This window comes from Bombyx mori, chromosome 24 (genome assembly GCF_030269925.1).
Source record: "Bombyx mori chromosome 24, ASM3026992v2".
NCBI lineage: Eukaryota > Metazoa > Arthropoda > Insecta > Lepidoptera > Bombycidae > Bombyx > Bombyx mori.
In genome coordinates, this window is record NC_085130.1 from 13,243,791 (window position 1) to 13,259,294 (window position 15,504).

Consider the following 15,504-nt stretch of genomic DNA (forward strand, 5'->3'; position numbering starts at 1 on the left):
CCTTATGCGGCTCTGCCCCAGCTTGAGACCAACAAGAAAGTGAAGCCCAAGAAACAGAAGGGCAATAACAAGAAGACGACGCCGTCAGCTCCACCCGAGCCGCCAGCTCCACCCGAGCCGCGCGCATTCCCTCCGGCCCCCGCTGCCCTTACGGTCAGTTGGGCGACCGTTGCGCGTAGAGGAGCACGGCCGAGAAGGGAAAAGGAGCCAGCACCGACGACCAACGCGGAAGGCCAACGAGACAGAAACCCTGCCCCGCTCAAGCCGAAGAAGAAAGGTAGAAAGAAGAGACTTCGAACTCCGCGCTCGCAGGCCGTTATTTTGAGGCTGCACCCGGAGGCCATCGAAAAGGGGCTCTCCTACCGGGAGGTGCTCGCCGAGGCGAGGGCCAGCATCGACGCCGGAGCCTTAGGGATCCCCATCGAGAAGGTCCGGTCAGCAATAACCGGAGCCAAAATACTCATAGTGAGCGGCGAGGACCAGATCGCGAAGGCCGACTTGCTGGTGTGATGAGTTATGGGCTTGTATAATGTTTTTGATGGTAAAAGTTATTAAAACTCGGTGGAGAAAATAATCACGTCGTTCTTTTATTAATTTATAACCGCAATGAATGACAATCATAGATTAAACATAAACATGAGTTATTGTGCCACAGACAACAAATTTTTATATTTATTGGCGACTACATTTCACACGCCCCCTCAATAAAATAAAAATTACACTCTCATTAACAAACTTTTTTTAGTTCTAACAAACATCACATGCGCCCCCTTAATAGTAGACTGCTAATACTAATACAAAGAAGGTCTCTTATTTAGATCTTATTCTATGGTTATTCTTAACTTATAACTATTAATTAAAACACATTTAACATTCACTCACATTAAACCTAATAGATCTCTAAAGTTATTAAATTTACTCACAGGTAAAGACTTTGTAAAGAAATCAGCTAATTGACAATCTGTTTTAACAAATTTCAGAACTACAATATTGCTGTCAATTTTCTCTTTAATAAAATTAAACTTAATATCGACATGTTTTACTCTTTTATTATTTTCAGGATTATTTCCTATATTTATGGCTGCCTGATTATCTACAAAGATAGTGATAGGACAAACAGAAATCTCAAAATCTTTTAAAATATTTTTAAGCCAACAAGCCTCAACAACTGCAGAGCTCAGAGCTTTTAGTTCTGCCTCAGAAGATGACAAACTGACAGTAGGTTGCTTCCTAGATGACCACATAATAGGACAATTAAATAATTTAAACACATATCCTGATGTTGACTTTCTGTCATTAATATCACTTCCCCAGTCGGAATCAACATATCCAATCAAATCAGTACTTTCATTACTATTGAAAGTCAGCTTTAGGTCAAGTGTTGCATTTACATATCTAAGCACTCTTTTTAGAGCTTTTAACAGTGCTTCATTTGCACAATTTTGAAAACGACTTAAATATGCTACACTAGGACATAAATCAGGTCTAGTACATAAGACAGCATACATTAAAGATCCAAGAATTTGTCTACATTTATTTTCTAACTTAGGATCTGAGTTATTTGACTGAAACATCTGAAATTTAAATTCCATTGGGGTAGACATAGGTTTTGACTCGCACATATTGAATTTCTTTAAAATTTGTCTTAAGTAATGGTTTTGTGACATTTTAATAATACCATTTTGCAAATCTTGCTCAACATGAATACCTAAATAGTTAGTTACATGACCTAGGTCTTTCATAGAGAAAATATTACTCAAATAAAGTTTTAAATTATGTACCACCTTATCATTAGTCCCCATAATCAATATGTCATCGACAAACAATAACAAATAAATTTTATATTCACAATTTACTTTACAATAAAGACAAAAATCATTTTCAGATCTACTAAACCCTTTCTTAGCAATAACTTTATCAAACTTTAAATTCCAGTACTTGGGTGATTTCTTTAGTCCATATATACTTTTGTTTAATTTCACAACACTTACATTGTCATCACATCCAGGTGGTAGTCTCATATAAACATCTTCCTGTATATCTCCATACAGGAAAGCACTCCTTACATTCATGTGATGAACTGGTAATTTCATTTTACTAGCCAAAGCCATTAAAATCTTGAAAGTAGAAATTTTAGCTACTGGTGCATACACATCATAGGCTTCAAATATGTCTTCCTGTTGAAAACCTCTGGCAACCAATCGTGCCTTGTACTGGGTTATGTTACCTTTACTGTCTTGTTTTATTTTATAGACCCATTTGCTATCTATTACTCTCTTTTCTTTAGGTACTTTTATTTCACTATTCCAGGTATCATTTTCTTTTAGAACTTCCAATTCCTTTTTCATGGCTTCTTTCCACTCTTCACTACTCTCACTGTTAATAGCTTCATTATAAGTTTTAGGTTCATTTAATATACACATAAAGCTAGTTTCTGTGACATAATCTTGTAACCAGATAGGTTTTCTCTTTTCTCTCTTTTCTGGTAACTCTTTCTTTTCTTCTCTTCCATTTTCTTCTGTATCACTAGATGTATCTGTATAATATTCTTCCTCTTCATCATTTACATTTTCTTTCATTTCTTCTTCAAAGGTGTCATTTAGTATTTCACTGAATATTTCTTCATTTTTAGGTGACTCAAAAATAACATCTCTTTTTATGTCTATTGTGGCTGAATCAGCAAAATAAACTCTAAAACCTTTTACATTTTCATCATAACCGACAAAACAACCCTTTTTACTTTTAGAGTCCCACTTTCTTCTTAGGTTTTTCGGTATATGCACATACACATTTTGACCAAACACTTTTAAGTTATCCAAATTAGTATAGGCCTTTTTAAACCATAATTCAAAAGGTGACTTGCCTTTCTCATGACTGTGTCCTGTTCTGTTCAGAATATAGACAGCAGTGTTGACTGCTTCAGCCCACAACTCTTTGGGTAATTTTGCACTTATTATCATAGCTCGAGCTGCCTCCACAACTGTCCTATTGTCTCTTTCTATTTTACCATTTTGTTCTGGTGTATATGCTGTAGACGTCTGGTGCCTTATGCCTTTTCCCTTAAATAACTCTTTAACTGTTGCATTAATAAATTCACTTCCATTATCAGTTCTTACAACTTTTACCTTTGCATCTGTATCTTGTTCAGCCAAATTTATAAACTCTTTAATCTTGTCAGGGACTTCACTCTTTTGTTTTAGGAAATATACAAATCTGTAAGTGGAATAATCATCTCTCATTAATAAAAAATATTTAGAACCTCCCAAGGACTCAACCTCCATAGGTCCACAAACATCCATGTGTATTAACTGACATGGGCTCTTTGAAATAGTATCACTTCTCTGAAACGGTAGTCTGTGCATTTTACCTTCCATACAAGCATTGCATATTACTATATCGTTTTTATATTTAATTCCATTTTTATTTAAGAACTCCTTGACATACTGAAAGTTTTGGTGCCCTAGGCGCTCATGCCAGATCTGTAAGCTTTCTACTGCTATGGCTACATTAGCAATAGGATTAGAATCATAACTGAAACACATGACATACAATTTGTTCTCTCTATACCCTGTTGCCACAACTTTTCTTTCCTTATTCTTTATCTCACAATGATCTTTTTCAAATTCCATTTTATATCCTCTGTCTATGACACTTCTTACAGCAAATAAATTAATTGTCAGTTTGGGAACATACAACACATTATGCAGAGTGGTATCAATCCATTCCTGTCCATCAAAAGCTTTAAGGATCACTTTTCCTTTACCAATAACCTGTAGTTCTCTGCCATCACCAACTATTACTGACTGGTAAGATTCATACTCTTCAAAATCACAAAATAAACTTCTCTGAAAACACATATGTTCGCTTGCACCGGTGTCAACCAACCAGCCTTGGGTACTTTCTTTGCTCTTCATAATTGTTGTGAATGCATTAATCTTTTTGTTTGACTCAGTACCTTTACTAACATCTCTGCTTTTCTCTTTATTTAGCCGTAGTCTGCAAATTTTAATGGAATGGCCATATTTTTTACAGTAAAAACATTGCAACTTAGCTCGACAATCCTTTTTATAATGGCCCATCTTGCCACAACCAAAACACTTTATCTCGTTAAATTTCTTAGTAGTTGTTGCAAGTGCTACACACTCTGTATCTAATTTAGCTTCACTAGTTGTTGAAACAGACATATTGCGTTCTTCCTCAATCAACAATCTTGCCATTAGTTCTCCTACAGTTTGATTTTCTGTAGGGACTGATTCCCAAGCTGCGATAAAATGGCGATATTTTTCTGGTAATGACATAAGTACCTTGGTGATAACCATCTTGTCAGATATATCATCGCCTAACTGGCGAATATTAGCTCTTACCTCTTCTATTTTTGAGAAAAATAGGGAAACATCAGTATCGCATTTGAGCGAATAAAACTTCTGCTGCTCAAGGTGCAAGGATGTTGACGATTTCTTTTCATAGATATTATTTAATTTCGTCCACATCTCGGCAGACGTAGTGGCAGTAAGTAGATGTGTCATTATACTCTGTTCAATATGGAAAACAATCCAACCTTGTGCCTTACTATCTTTTGAAATCCAATCCTGGTACTCCGTCGATTTATCATTACGGGGTTTAGGTATGGAACCATCCACGATCTCAAATAGGCCTTTGGCCTTTAGAATAACCCTCATCTGAAATTTCCAGGTGCACCATGTCGCACTTCCATTTAACTTTACTCCAGAAATTGATTGCGGTTGCGACAGATCCATTTTCTTCCACTCTTACGACGACCGGCGAATTAAACAAAAAATGGCGTCCGATGGCGTCTCAAAATCTCAACACGGCCAACACAGCCAGCGAAAATTTCTCACAAGATGTTCTCACCGTAATTTATGCAGTGGTGTATTCTGGGCCCATAACCTGTGATGAGTTATGGGCTTGTATAATGTTTTTGATGGTAAAAGTTATTAAAACTCGGTGGAGAAAATAATCACGTCGTTCTTTTATTAATTTATAACCGCAATGAATGACAATCATAGATTAAACATAAACATGAGTTATTGTGCCTCCTCCCCTCCTTGCGTCGTATTCCTCATTGCTGAGGGTCGTGACCACCCTTTTGTATCACCTTCGCACGCACGTTATTGTGCCACAGACAACAAATTTTTATATTTATTGGCGACTACATTTCACAGCTGGCCGAGAAGCTCAAGGAGGTTCTCTCTTCCAAGAGAGTAACGGTGACAAGACCGATGGTGACTGCTGCAATCCGCATAAGCTGACTTGAGGATTCGCTGACGGAGGAGGAGATATGCACCGAGCTTGCGCGCATCGGCGAATGCTCCGTCGATGCAGTCAAGGCTGGCTCTATCAAGCCCGGATCCGGAAGAATGGGCCAGGTTCTCGTTCGTTGCCCGATAGCAGCGGCGAAGAAGATTGTTACAGTGACGAAGCTGCGCATCGGGTGGAGCGTTGTTCGCGTCCACCTGCTGGAGGCCCGGAGGCTACAATGCTTCCGCTGCCACGCGTTGGGCCATGTAGGTGCGCGGTGCCCGTCGTCGGTCGACCGCAGCCACGACTGCTACCGGTGCGGACAGACCGGCCACGTGGCATCCGGATGCACACTGGCACCGCGATACGCCGTCTGCGCCTCCGCCGGGAAACCAGCGGACCACACTTCGGGGGGCAAGGCACGTGCAAGGCCCCCGAGAAAACCGAGGAGAGAGGACGTCGCTGCACCCGCGGCCGCACCCGTTGCTGCAGACCGAAGTCAACTCGGCGAGACGACGACTCCGATGGACGTCCAGCCTCCGTCGGGCACAAGGAAGACCGGGGCTTTATGAAGAACCGGGCATGCCGATGAACCGAGGAGGAAGTCGTGAGGAGGAGGTCGTGGACCTCGGTTCGTAGGCAGTGAAGACGGAGCGGGTGGTGCGGGCAGAAAGCCCCCACCCGGCTCCTGCAGGGGCCGTCGATTGCTGGGTGCAGGGGCGCCCGGTGCTCGGCACTAAGGTCCTGTGGGGTGGTTGTGCGCTGTGGCTCCAGTGCGCCCCTCACGAGTCGTGGAGATGAGAGGGGGAAGAAGTCCCCGGTGGCAGATCTCGCCCAACGTAACATTGGGGTGGGAGCCGGCGAAGGCGGGCCTATGGCGCGCACATGGCGGTACCTGGGTCCCCGCCCAGCCGGAGTGGAGGAGCTCGTTGGGGTTTAGTCGGTAGTCGTTAAGCTGGGCGGGTTTGGCGAGAGCTGAACTTAGCCCAGCGCGCCTTTCTAAAGGCGTAGTCTCCGTGGACCAATTGGTTGAGGGCGCGGACCTCGGTTCGCGACTTCTTCCTCTTTCTTCCACCGGAGGCGCGGAGTCCGACATAACCCGGTCCGACCCCCGTCGGCAGGGTATCCGTAAAGACTAGGATTCCCCATCGATAACAAAAAAAAGAAAAAAAAAAAAAACTTTTTTACACAGTCGAAATTATATTCCTAACATTAGTAAAATAACATTTTAATACGATAGGTAAGAGGATGGAAAATATGTATTTGGTCTAACTTAACGCCAATGCACATTATTTCATTTATTTATTTTTAAATTTTTTTAATTAAACTGTATACCAATTAATTGCTCCTTCAGGATTTATGTTTGTTTTTTTTTTCACGATTAAAACCGCGTAGAAAGTTTAGGCATTATAGTTGACGCATGCGCAGTACACATATTTTGCATACATTTATTCAACTAATAAAAATAGTAAATTAAACAAAAAACGAGTAATTTCGAAAGAGAACAAACGTGTTTTATATAAGAACAATCGAAAATGAATATTTACGAGTCATTAAGGATGAAAAAATATTAAAAATTGCATTAGAGGGGCTAACTTGTAGGTATATTTTAAAATATATTTTTTAAATAAATAACTGCAGAACAAATAATTATTAACAGTGAACAATCATGAACAAATGATGAACAAACGAATTAATAGAAAATAAGTATAAAATAGGAAAAAAAAATTTTTTTGAGGGGCTAACTTCATTCATCTTTGAATTTGAACCATAAAAAATTAAAAGTGTTTATAGATAATCTTACAATATGAATAAATGTCTTTGAAATGTCTCTGATGCGTTTCAAGGGCATCGCAGTCTATATGCCCTTCGTTGCAGTAAATACAAAACACGGATTTGTTTGTCAGCAACTGTGATGGAAAATGTATTCAAAAAAATTAAATAAAGTTTTGATTTGTGTGGTAGCAATTATATGTTATTTTGAATTGTTTTCGATAAAATTGAGGTTACTATGAGTGCTACTGAAGTGTTATTTGAGTTTAAATTATTAATTTTACACAAAATTATTGACCACGAGTTTGATTTGAGTAAATACGTATGTTGATTGTGAATTAACGGTTCAAGAAAATAACATGGAGCAATTCCAGACCCTGCGCTATAAGCCGAAGTGTTGTATGGTATGCTACAACGGGATCCGACAGAACGGTGTTGACTCTAATGGAATTTGAGCTAAGATACAAAATGTGTTAATAATTTAATGAATTGTTACCGAGTCAGGCAACCCCCGACCGAGAGCCAGCGCTAAATTATAAAAAAACAACCCCTCGCTGCGCCTTCGCACTTTTTTTGTGCGTGGTGTACGTGTGTGCAGTTCTTGTTAAAACATGTTTGGGACTTGTGTAATTTTAACAGTTTTCGTTAATAGTATATTGAAATCATTTTGTTAGAAGTTTTGGTTAATTCAGTGAAAATTAATTAGGCCAGTTCTGTGTAATTTATTTTCTTTTTTTAACTACCTCACTTCTGGTCGATAATAGAATATAAAAGAATGTTCACCCGCGTTTGGATGTCATGGCCCACACCACACAAGTCAGTACAAAATGATAAATGTAGGCATAAAAGTAGGGATACATTCGGATATTAGTTTAGCCCCTGTAACCCTTAAGGGCTAGGCTGGTACTAGGATTAGACACTGGTAATCAGACTGCGTTTGTGTACACAGTGGACACTGTAGTTACTAAGTTAACTAAGGTACCCCATGTTCGAGAAACTTAAAACAGATTTATGACAGCATTTCCACTTCAAAACTTTTTAAAACAAATGTTGCATAAAAAAACCATAAATCAACATAATCTTACAAACCATGATTCAGTTTTGTATGGACAATCCAAACAGGTTTGTATCCAAAATCACAGAAGAAATTAATTATTAGCACCAACATATCTTGCTTTTTTATTGGCCTTTTTTAGTCTAACGCCCAAAAAAGGATAGCCGCCACTTTTTCTTCAAACAAGGCTTGTGGAGAGTATTAAGTGGTAGGCAGCGGCTTGGCACTGCCCCTGGCATTGCTGAAGTCCATGGGCGACGGTAACCACTCACCATCAGGTGGGCCGTATGCTCGTCTGCCTACAAGGGCAATAAAAAAAAAAAAAAAACTACAAAATTTACAGGAGAGTGATTTAAAGTTAAAAATAAACAACAACAAAATATATAAAAAGGGAAGTATAGCTCCTGAGAGGTAAAGGTAAATGTATATTTATAGCATTTAACGCATTATCTGTTGACTGATGTTGTTATTTTTATGTAATTTGGGTTACAAATAGTAGTTATTGTCAGTTACCCCAAATGGTCTTCATTGTACAAAAAGCAAAAATATTGTAAAGGAAATACACAAATTATTAGTTGTCAGCAAAAAATTATGTTAATTTACCTCATGTTTAATTTAAATTGAAGAAAAATAGCATAAGTGTATGCTATTTTAGAAAATAAAAATTGCACAAATATGGTGTAGCTAGCTATCTAATAAAAATTGACTGAAAAAAATTGATTGTATTAAGTAATTTTTTTAAAAGAAATATTTACTATGATTATTAGACTCTATTATGTATTTCAATGTGCTATTTATTTAAAATTATATTCGGAGAAGAAAACATTTCAAGTTCACTCAAGACGTCTAAATAATAAACAATATAATTTAATTAATCAGCTCAGTCTTTAATTGACTAAAAATGGTATGTGCTTAGCAAATGAAGCACATACATAACAATTTGTTGATTAAGGCTCATATCACATGATTCACTGATCATTTTGTTATTTCTCATATTTTTGTTTATTTTCTAGTTTTTTTATTTTAAAATATTCAATGGTACATTTGTCTGTCTCGTTCATGTGTTTCCGGGATTTTGATGGTTGAGGAGTCTGTATTGATCTTGAATAATATGGACTGTGTACAGACAAATTGGCTGCAGGCGTTTCATGTCTCAGTGAATCTTCCTCGACAGATGTGAAATTGGGAACATTGTTGGAAGTTTCCTCAATCTGGGATACATGTTCAGAATTCATTGTTCATCTTCTTATACAGGTCCTCTTGCGGTCGAGTTTTGTAAAAGGGTTTAAGAATTTCAATTATGGCACTAAATAGTACTCCTTCATTGACCCAGCAGCGGACCCACTTTTAGATTTTGTATTTAGAGTTCGTATGTAGGCTGAACGTATGGATTTCCATTTGGACTTACAATCATCACTTGTAAAAATCAAAATTATCATTAAAATTACATAAATTGTTTCAGGTACTTGGCAACTGGGTCCTCATTTCCAGCAATGTGTTACGTGTTTAAAAGAGATGAAAAAACTATTGGAAAAAGTTATCAATGAAACTTGTGATGTTGTATGAACAGTTTTACAATCAATGTACATGAAAATACCCACAACAAATGATTGGCCAGACATTTGAAAAGAATTTCTGGAATGATGATTGGCGGTAGGACCTCTTGTGAGTCCGCGCGGGTAAGTACCACCACCCTGCCTATTTCTGCCGTGAAGCAGTAATGCGTTTCGGTTTGAAGGGTGGGGCAGCCGTTGTAACTATACTTCTTGAGACCTTAGAACTTATATCTCAAGGTGGGTAGCGCATTACGTCGTAGATGTCTATGGGCTCCAGTAACCACATAACACCAGGTGGGCTGTGAGCTCGTCCACACATCTAGCAATAAAAAAAATAAAAAAAATGTTCACTGTCGTCACTGCTATCATCACCTACATTAATTATAAGTTCGTTTTCTAAAAAAAAACTCAGCGGCACGGAATGTGGCCCAAGTGCGTTATGTGGTTTATTATGAAAATGAAACGCGACAAAAGGTTCTTTTTTGTGGTTAAAATTTAATCTTTATAAATGCAAATGTTTAATAAAAAAAAGCGAGTGAAATTTGTTAAAACTTGTGAAAATTACAAAAAGGTCATTATAAATTGATTCGTATCGATTTTATTATTTAATTTTCCCGTACGATACCGGTCTGGAAAGCTTGGTCGTTTAAATTAAGGTCATTCATACCAAAGCCTTTTTCTACGTTATTCGAGTTGAAACAGTGTACGGGTTGTTTTGGACGTTGGAAACAATTCCAAGGTTGTCGATTAGTATTTTGCTGGTTTCGGGCCAAATTAGACCTTTTTTTATTATTGTAAGCTCGTTTTCTGCAGTTTTCTATTGTGTGACCTATGTTTTTGCAATATCAGCAAATAGGAGCATTTGAATTCGGACCACCTTGTATATTTAATACGTTTCTTGGTTGAAACTGACGAGGTTGATTTTGAAAATTAGAACTTTGAGGAAGTGACACGTGAGAATAATATACGAATATAATTACTGTTGATAACCTAATAATTTATTTTTCTACATAGTCTCTGAGTCTCACTACACACTGAGTCCAGAGCTTTTCCAAGGCTTCAATCTCTTTCAAAAAAAAAGTTTTGTCTTGATCCTGCAAAAAGCTCTCCACGGCATCCATCACCTCGTTATCGTCTTCGTTCCTGTTTCCCCTTAAGAGCGGGCCTCGGGGAAACCCCTCTGCCCGGACATGTGGCTCCCTTTTGGCGGCTGCCTCTCCAAATTTTTTTTTTTTTTTTTTTTCCCTTTGTACTATTTACAATTTAATCTTAACCTATCTTAACCTAAAATAAACCTAACTTAGTCTAACTTACATCTAAGTGACAGCAGCGCGCCGTTCCTGCACTCCGTGGAGTGCCGGGACAGCGCGCGCCGTCACACCTAAACTAATCCTAACCTTTTTTTTTTTTTTTCGGGGGGAAATCCTCATGGACTACCTCCGCCTGGGGAAAAGCGGAGGGGCGTGCCGGACTCCTACCGGCTAAAACCACCCCGGTGTCCACCCACACGTGCGCGCAGGGCCGCGGGAATCCAAATTCTTCCGCAGCCTCACACCAGTGATGGCCCGGTCTGTCCAGGCCTCGTCTCCTGCACGGGGTAGTGAGGCGTTCAGCTACTCCGTGCATCGCCTCAGAGGCACGCGCCGACACCCGCACGCGCCTCCGTCTCAGGTCCATCGAATAGGGGGCGAGGGCTTTCCCAAGTCCCTCGCCCCTGGACCCATTCATGGGGGGCGGAAAAGGGCGTTGTCCGCCCTTGTCCTACGCCCGGTGCGCCTTCTGCGGCCGGGGAAGGGAGTCGAGATCTCCCTCTCCCGTTCTGCAGTTTCCTTCTGCGACATCACGTCCTCGCAGAAGGACACTACCGCGTCCCACGACTCTGCGCTGCCGACCATCCTCCGCACTACGGCCGGCAGCGACAGATCGCTTCCTACTTTTGTTTGTTGGTGGTGCATGGTCGCCAGATCATGCAATTAGGCTCAGGCCACTTTTGATATTTTAATTTAACGTCTATTATTACCGGACGGGTCGTCGTAGAAATTACAAGGCATACATCACTTGACAGACTGATTTAAAGTCAGCCTTCATCACATAGGCGTGACCAACGCCATCTCTTAAAGTATAAATGGGGCGCATGAGGTTATGCAATGTTGGTTGCTCTCCTAAAAGTGTAATTTGTCCTTCAATGCGCTCAGCTGCAGTTAATTTAGAATCACTTGTATAACTAGTTATATTGCCTTGTAGTATGCACCTTTCATAATAGTCGTCGAGGGGTTCTCCCGCGTTACGATCAGGGCATCTTAATGTTTCCATTTCATTGGATAGGAGCATAGAAGCTTTGCCAATAGGTTTGGTATCTAGTGCGCCTCCCACCATCTTGGGAGCGTGCTTCTGCAATCTATTTAAATAGGGGAGGATAACCATTATATCTGTTCTCAACCCATCTTCAAACGTGTAGTCAGGCGGCATTATTTCATCAGGATTTAACAATAAATAATTGTTCCAAATAGCTCCTGGTATGGCATTGTTCTCATAATATCTTCTTCGAACGTTGATGGCAGTATTTGGATCAGCTAAAGCTACAACTGTTTCACGTAAATTTGAAAAGCATGTAGATTCAGGTCTTGGCTTAGGTGCGCCAGCGGACGATCTGGGCATGTCAGCCATAACTGGCAAGTAAATTTTGTCTTCATGTTTTAATACACCAACTGTGTCAACAATCTTCTTTATGGGTGTTGGTACAAAAGAAAAAGTTTTTTATTATTCGGATAAAATCTGCGTTAAGACCAGTATGCTTATTAATGTATTCTGAATATCTTGGAATTATAGGAAAATGTTGAATTATATCCATTAACTTTGCTTCAAGCAGGGCGAGATAGGCACGGTACTGTGAATAAATGCTAGGGATTCGAGCTCTCTCGTCGTACTGCTTTGCGACGTAGGTAAGATGGACTGTTCCCATTCCTACACCACGGCTGGTTACTGACAGCATCTTCGATTGTAAGACTTGCTGTTCGGCGAGTCGATTATACTCTTCCATGTCAACTCCAGCGAACATGGACTCCTTTATACGCTCGCGGTTTGCTTCGACCACTTCTGCTCCTTTCTTCACTCTATAGTCTTCAAACCTTTTCTGGTTTCTGTTTGAGATACACTACCACGACCACGGTTAAAATTTTGCTGCTGTTGCCGAGGGGGTCTATCTTCGTATTCGTAATCATAATGCCTGCCGTTGTTGTTATTATTATTGCCATTATTAATGTTTTCAAGCCGTACGCCCGGGTTTGGGACAAAATTGCGCATCCACTTATAAGTGATGGGGTCAGCAGGGGCGCCCTCTACACCCGTCGCCAACAACATGTAGCATCTCACTAAAGGTGCGACCTCCCTGTACGACCCGTTCCCCTTCTGCATATGCTTGACAAGCGTTATCACACTTGCTGAATCTTTCATTGTTGAGCCCTTGACTAAGGCCCCCAGCGCTCCTGTGGCGTTTGGGTCAGTTATTCTCTCGGCCACATGATTGTACAGTGAACTGTACGGCACCACCTCGTCTTCGTTGGCCCATGTGTTAACCCCGATACTATATACAGGACATGTGTCACTGTAGGTGTTCCGAGGACGCGTGTAATAACAAAGCCGGTTGATTACGCACTACTCTATTATATTGACGGCGGACGCAGCCGCCGATGCTTACATACCTAACAAGAACTGAAGTCCCTCCGCAGACCCACGAGTTTCCAAACGATCCGTGAGAATGGGATTATTGACAATCCGAACGGCCCTTTTCTGTATGGAGTCAAATGGAAGAAGCTGGTATATGGGAGCCCCAGCCCAGAGATGGGAGCAGTATTCTAAGCGAGACCGGACTTGTGCTTTATAAAGCAAAAATCTTTGTCCAGTCGTGAAGTACCGCTTCGCTTTGTGGAGGACTCCCAGCATTTTGGACGCCAACTTGGCTTTGCCTTCCTGACTCCGAAATTGGACATCGCTTGAAATGTCGACCCCAAGTGTCACGACACTCGGAAGGTCGCTGCAAGAGGACACCATGAACAGAAATTCAGATGGGAGCAACACCTCTTCTTTCAACCAATTTGCGTTCTCTGCCAAGAATCTTGTTTTGTTTCACTTACATTTCTTCCATTTAGATTGTATTCTTGCTGTGAGACTACTTATTAAGATTTGAAGTGATCGTGGAGGGTTTCTACAGTCTTCTCTGTCATAATATTGTAGGTTTTTTTCAATTAAAAAGTTATTTCGACCTTTTTTTCTTACTTGGAACCATATACTAAAAATATCTCTTCTTTTCATTGTGCTGAAAACAAAAAAAAAGTATGAGCGGGGCAAATAAGAGCAAGGGATTAGATATCAAAGAACATTAACCGTTGAAGGCTATGCCAGTGATTTCCCGGTGTATACACTTGCATACTTTTTTAAAAGTCAACACTAATACAAAAAATAATCCAGGTCTACAGTAAAAAGGTAACTAACTAAGAACATTTCAATATTATAAGGTTCGAACTTACCTTAATGTATCCTCGATGATATAACAATCAATAAAAATGACCAATTATAGCACTTTAAACGACAAGAACAGACCTGTTCGCATTCAGCAATAAATCAAAACTAAACAAAACGCTCGTGCTAGTATGCATAAGTTATTTTTCCGGACTTTCCCTACGTTATATGGTGTTGCCCATTTATAAATTTTATTTAATATCGGTTATTTAGTTATACACCTGTGTTTCAAAGGGAGTTTTAGGAATATTAAAAAAGTATTATTTTTTAATTAAGATCTCGATAATAATACAGTGTGCGACGCTGTGACTAAACAATAGTATTAATCCTAATATCTTCAACTGTTTTGAGATTCAAAATTTAAAGAAATTCGAACATAGAACAGTTCCAAATTCAAAATTGCCGGGAAATAAGGAAACGATATAACTTAAAAGGCATGTCTAGTAGTGTGCCGGTAGTGGAATCGGAGAAGAGCAGGAGGATTTATTCCACTACGTATTACAAAATTTGAGTATCTCTGAACGAGTTGCTCTGCCAATTTGTACTTGAATTACCTGGCTAAGGGGATTCGTACTGTTCTCACGGTATATAATATAAGTGTTCAAAATGATAACGTTCATTATCCGTTTGAATACTTTCATGTACCATTATATACCTCTTTTACGCTCCATTAAATACAACCTTTGATATTTGGACATACATGGACAGGTTTTGATTTTTTAAATCTACGCAGTACATGTATTTATTATAGCCGTGTGCAACCAAAGACTTCAATATTTGTTGCTCTGCTCTTCTTCCGGCCTCATATCCGCATTATGGTAAGTTGATACCGTGGTGTGTACTACCTTTACATCTTATCAAGGTAAAACAGAAACATCACTCACCGCAATGTCTAGCTACCACTGTTCCTTTCTTAAGTCTCTTTTCGTCGATAATTTGTATGTTCCCCGGTGTCCCCGTTCGTCGCCTGTTCCTGTTCCAATGATATCAGTTTTGTTATACTTTAAAACCTTGTCAAATTAACGGAATGGTAAAAGCTGTCCATTACAAGGCCCTTTGTGAAGAAATCCTTGCATAAGCCTTATTACCACGTTCGATCAGCAGGCTTTATCATCCACATCTTTACCAATAGCAAAAGGGGAAAATAAATCTTTTGAGTGGAGTGGGCAGTTGTCATTAGAAGGATATCACCTAATTCCTTTAGGATCCCAGAAACTTGACCTGAAGATCTTGCATCTCTCAAACAAGCTACAATCTCCTGCGCCATTGGTAACATCATCAAGCTATTTAAAAGAGCACTTGATAGCTTAGAATGGTATTTTTCCTCCATAATCAGGAGAATGG

The 15,504-nt window shown here is 39.7% G+C and overlaps 1 long non-coding RNA gene across 3 annotated transcripts; it reads left to right on the top strand.

Annotated features, from left to right (window-relative positions):
- The first annotated feature begins 7,016 nt into the window (after positions 1-7,016).
- On the top strand, positions 7,017-14,559 carry LOC134201298 (uncharacterized). Of its 3 annotated transcripts, XR_009976528.1 has the most exons (3): positions 7,023-8,154; positions 8,229-8,503; positions 9,549-14,559. It is a non-coding gene; the product is annotated as an uncharacterized LOC134201298 (long non-coding RNA). The 3 variants fall into 3 exon arrangements; XR_009976527.1 differs by lacking the exon at positions 8,229-8,503 and having other exon boundaries at positions 7,017-8,154; XR_009976529.1 differs by having other exon boundaries at positions 8,229-14,559.
- The last annotated feature ends 945 nt before the right edge of the window (positions 14,560-15,504 follow it).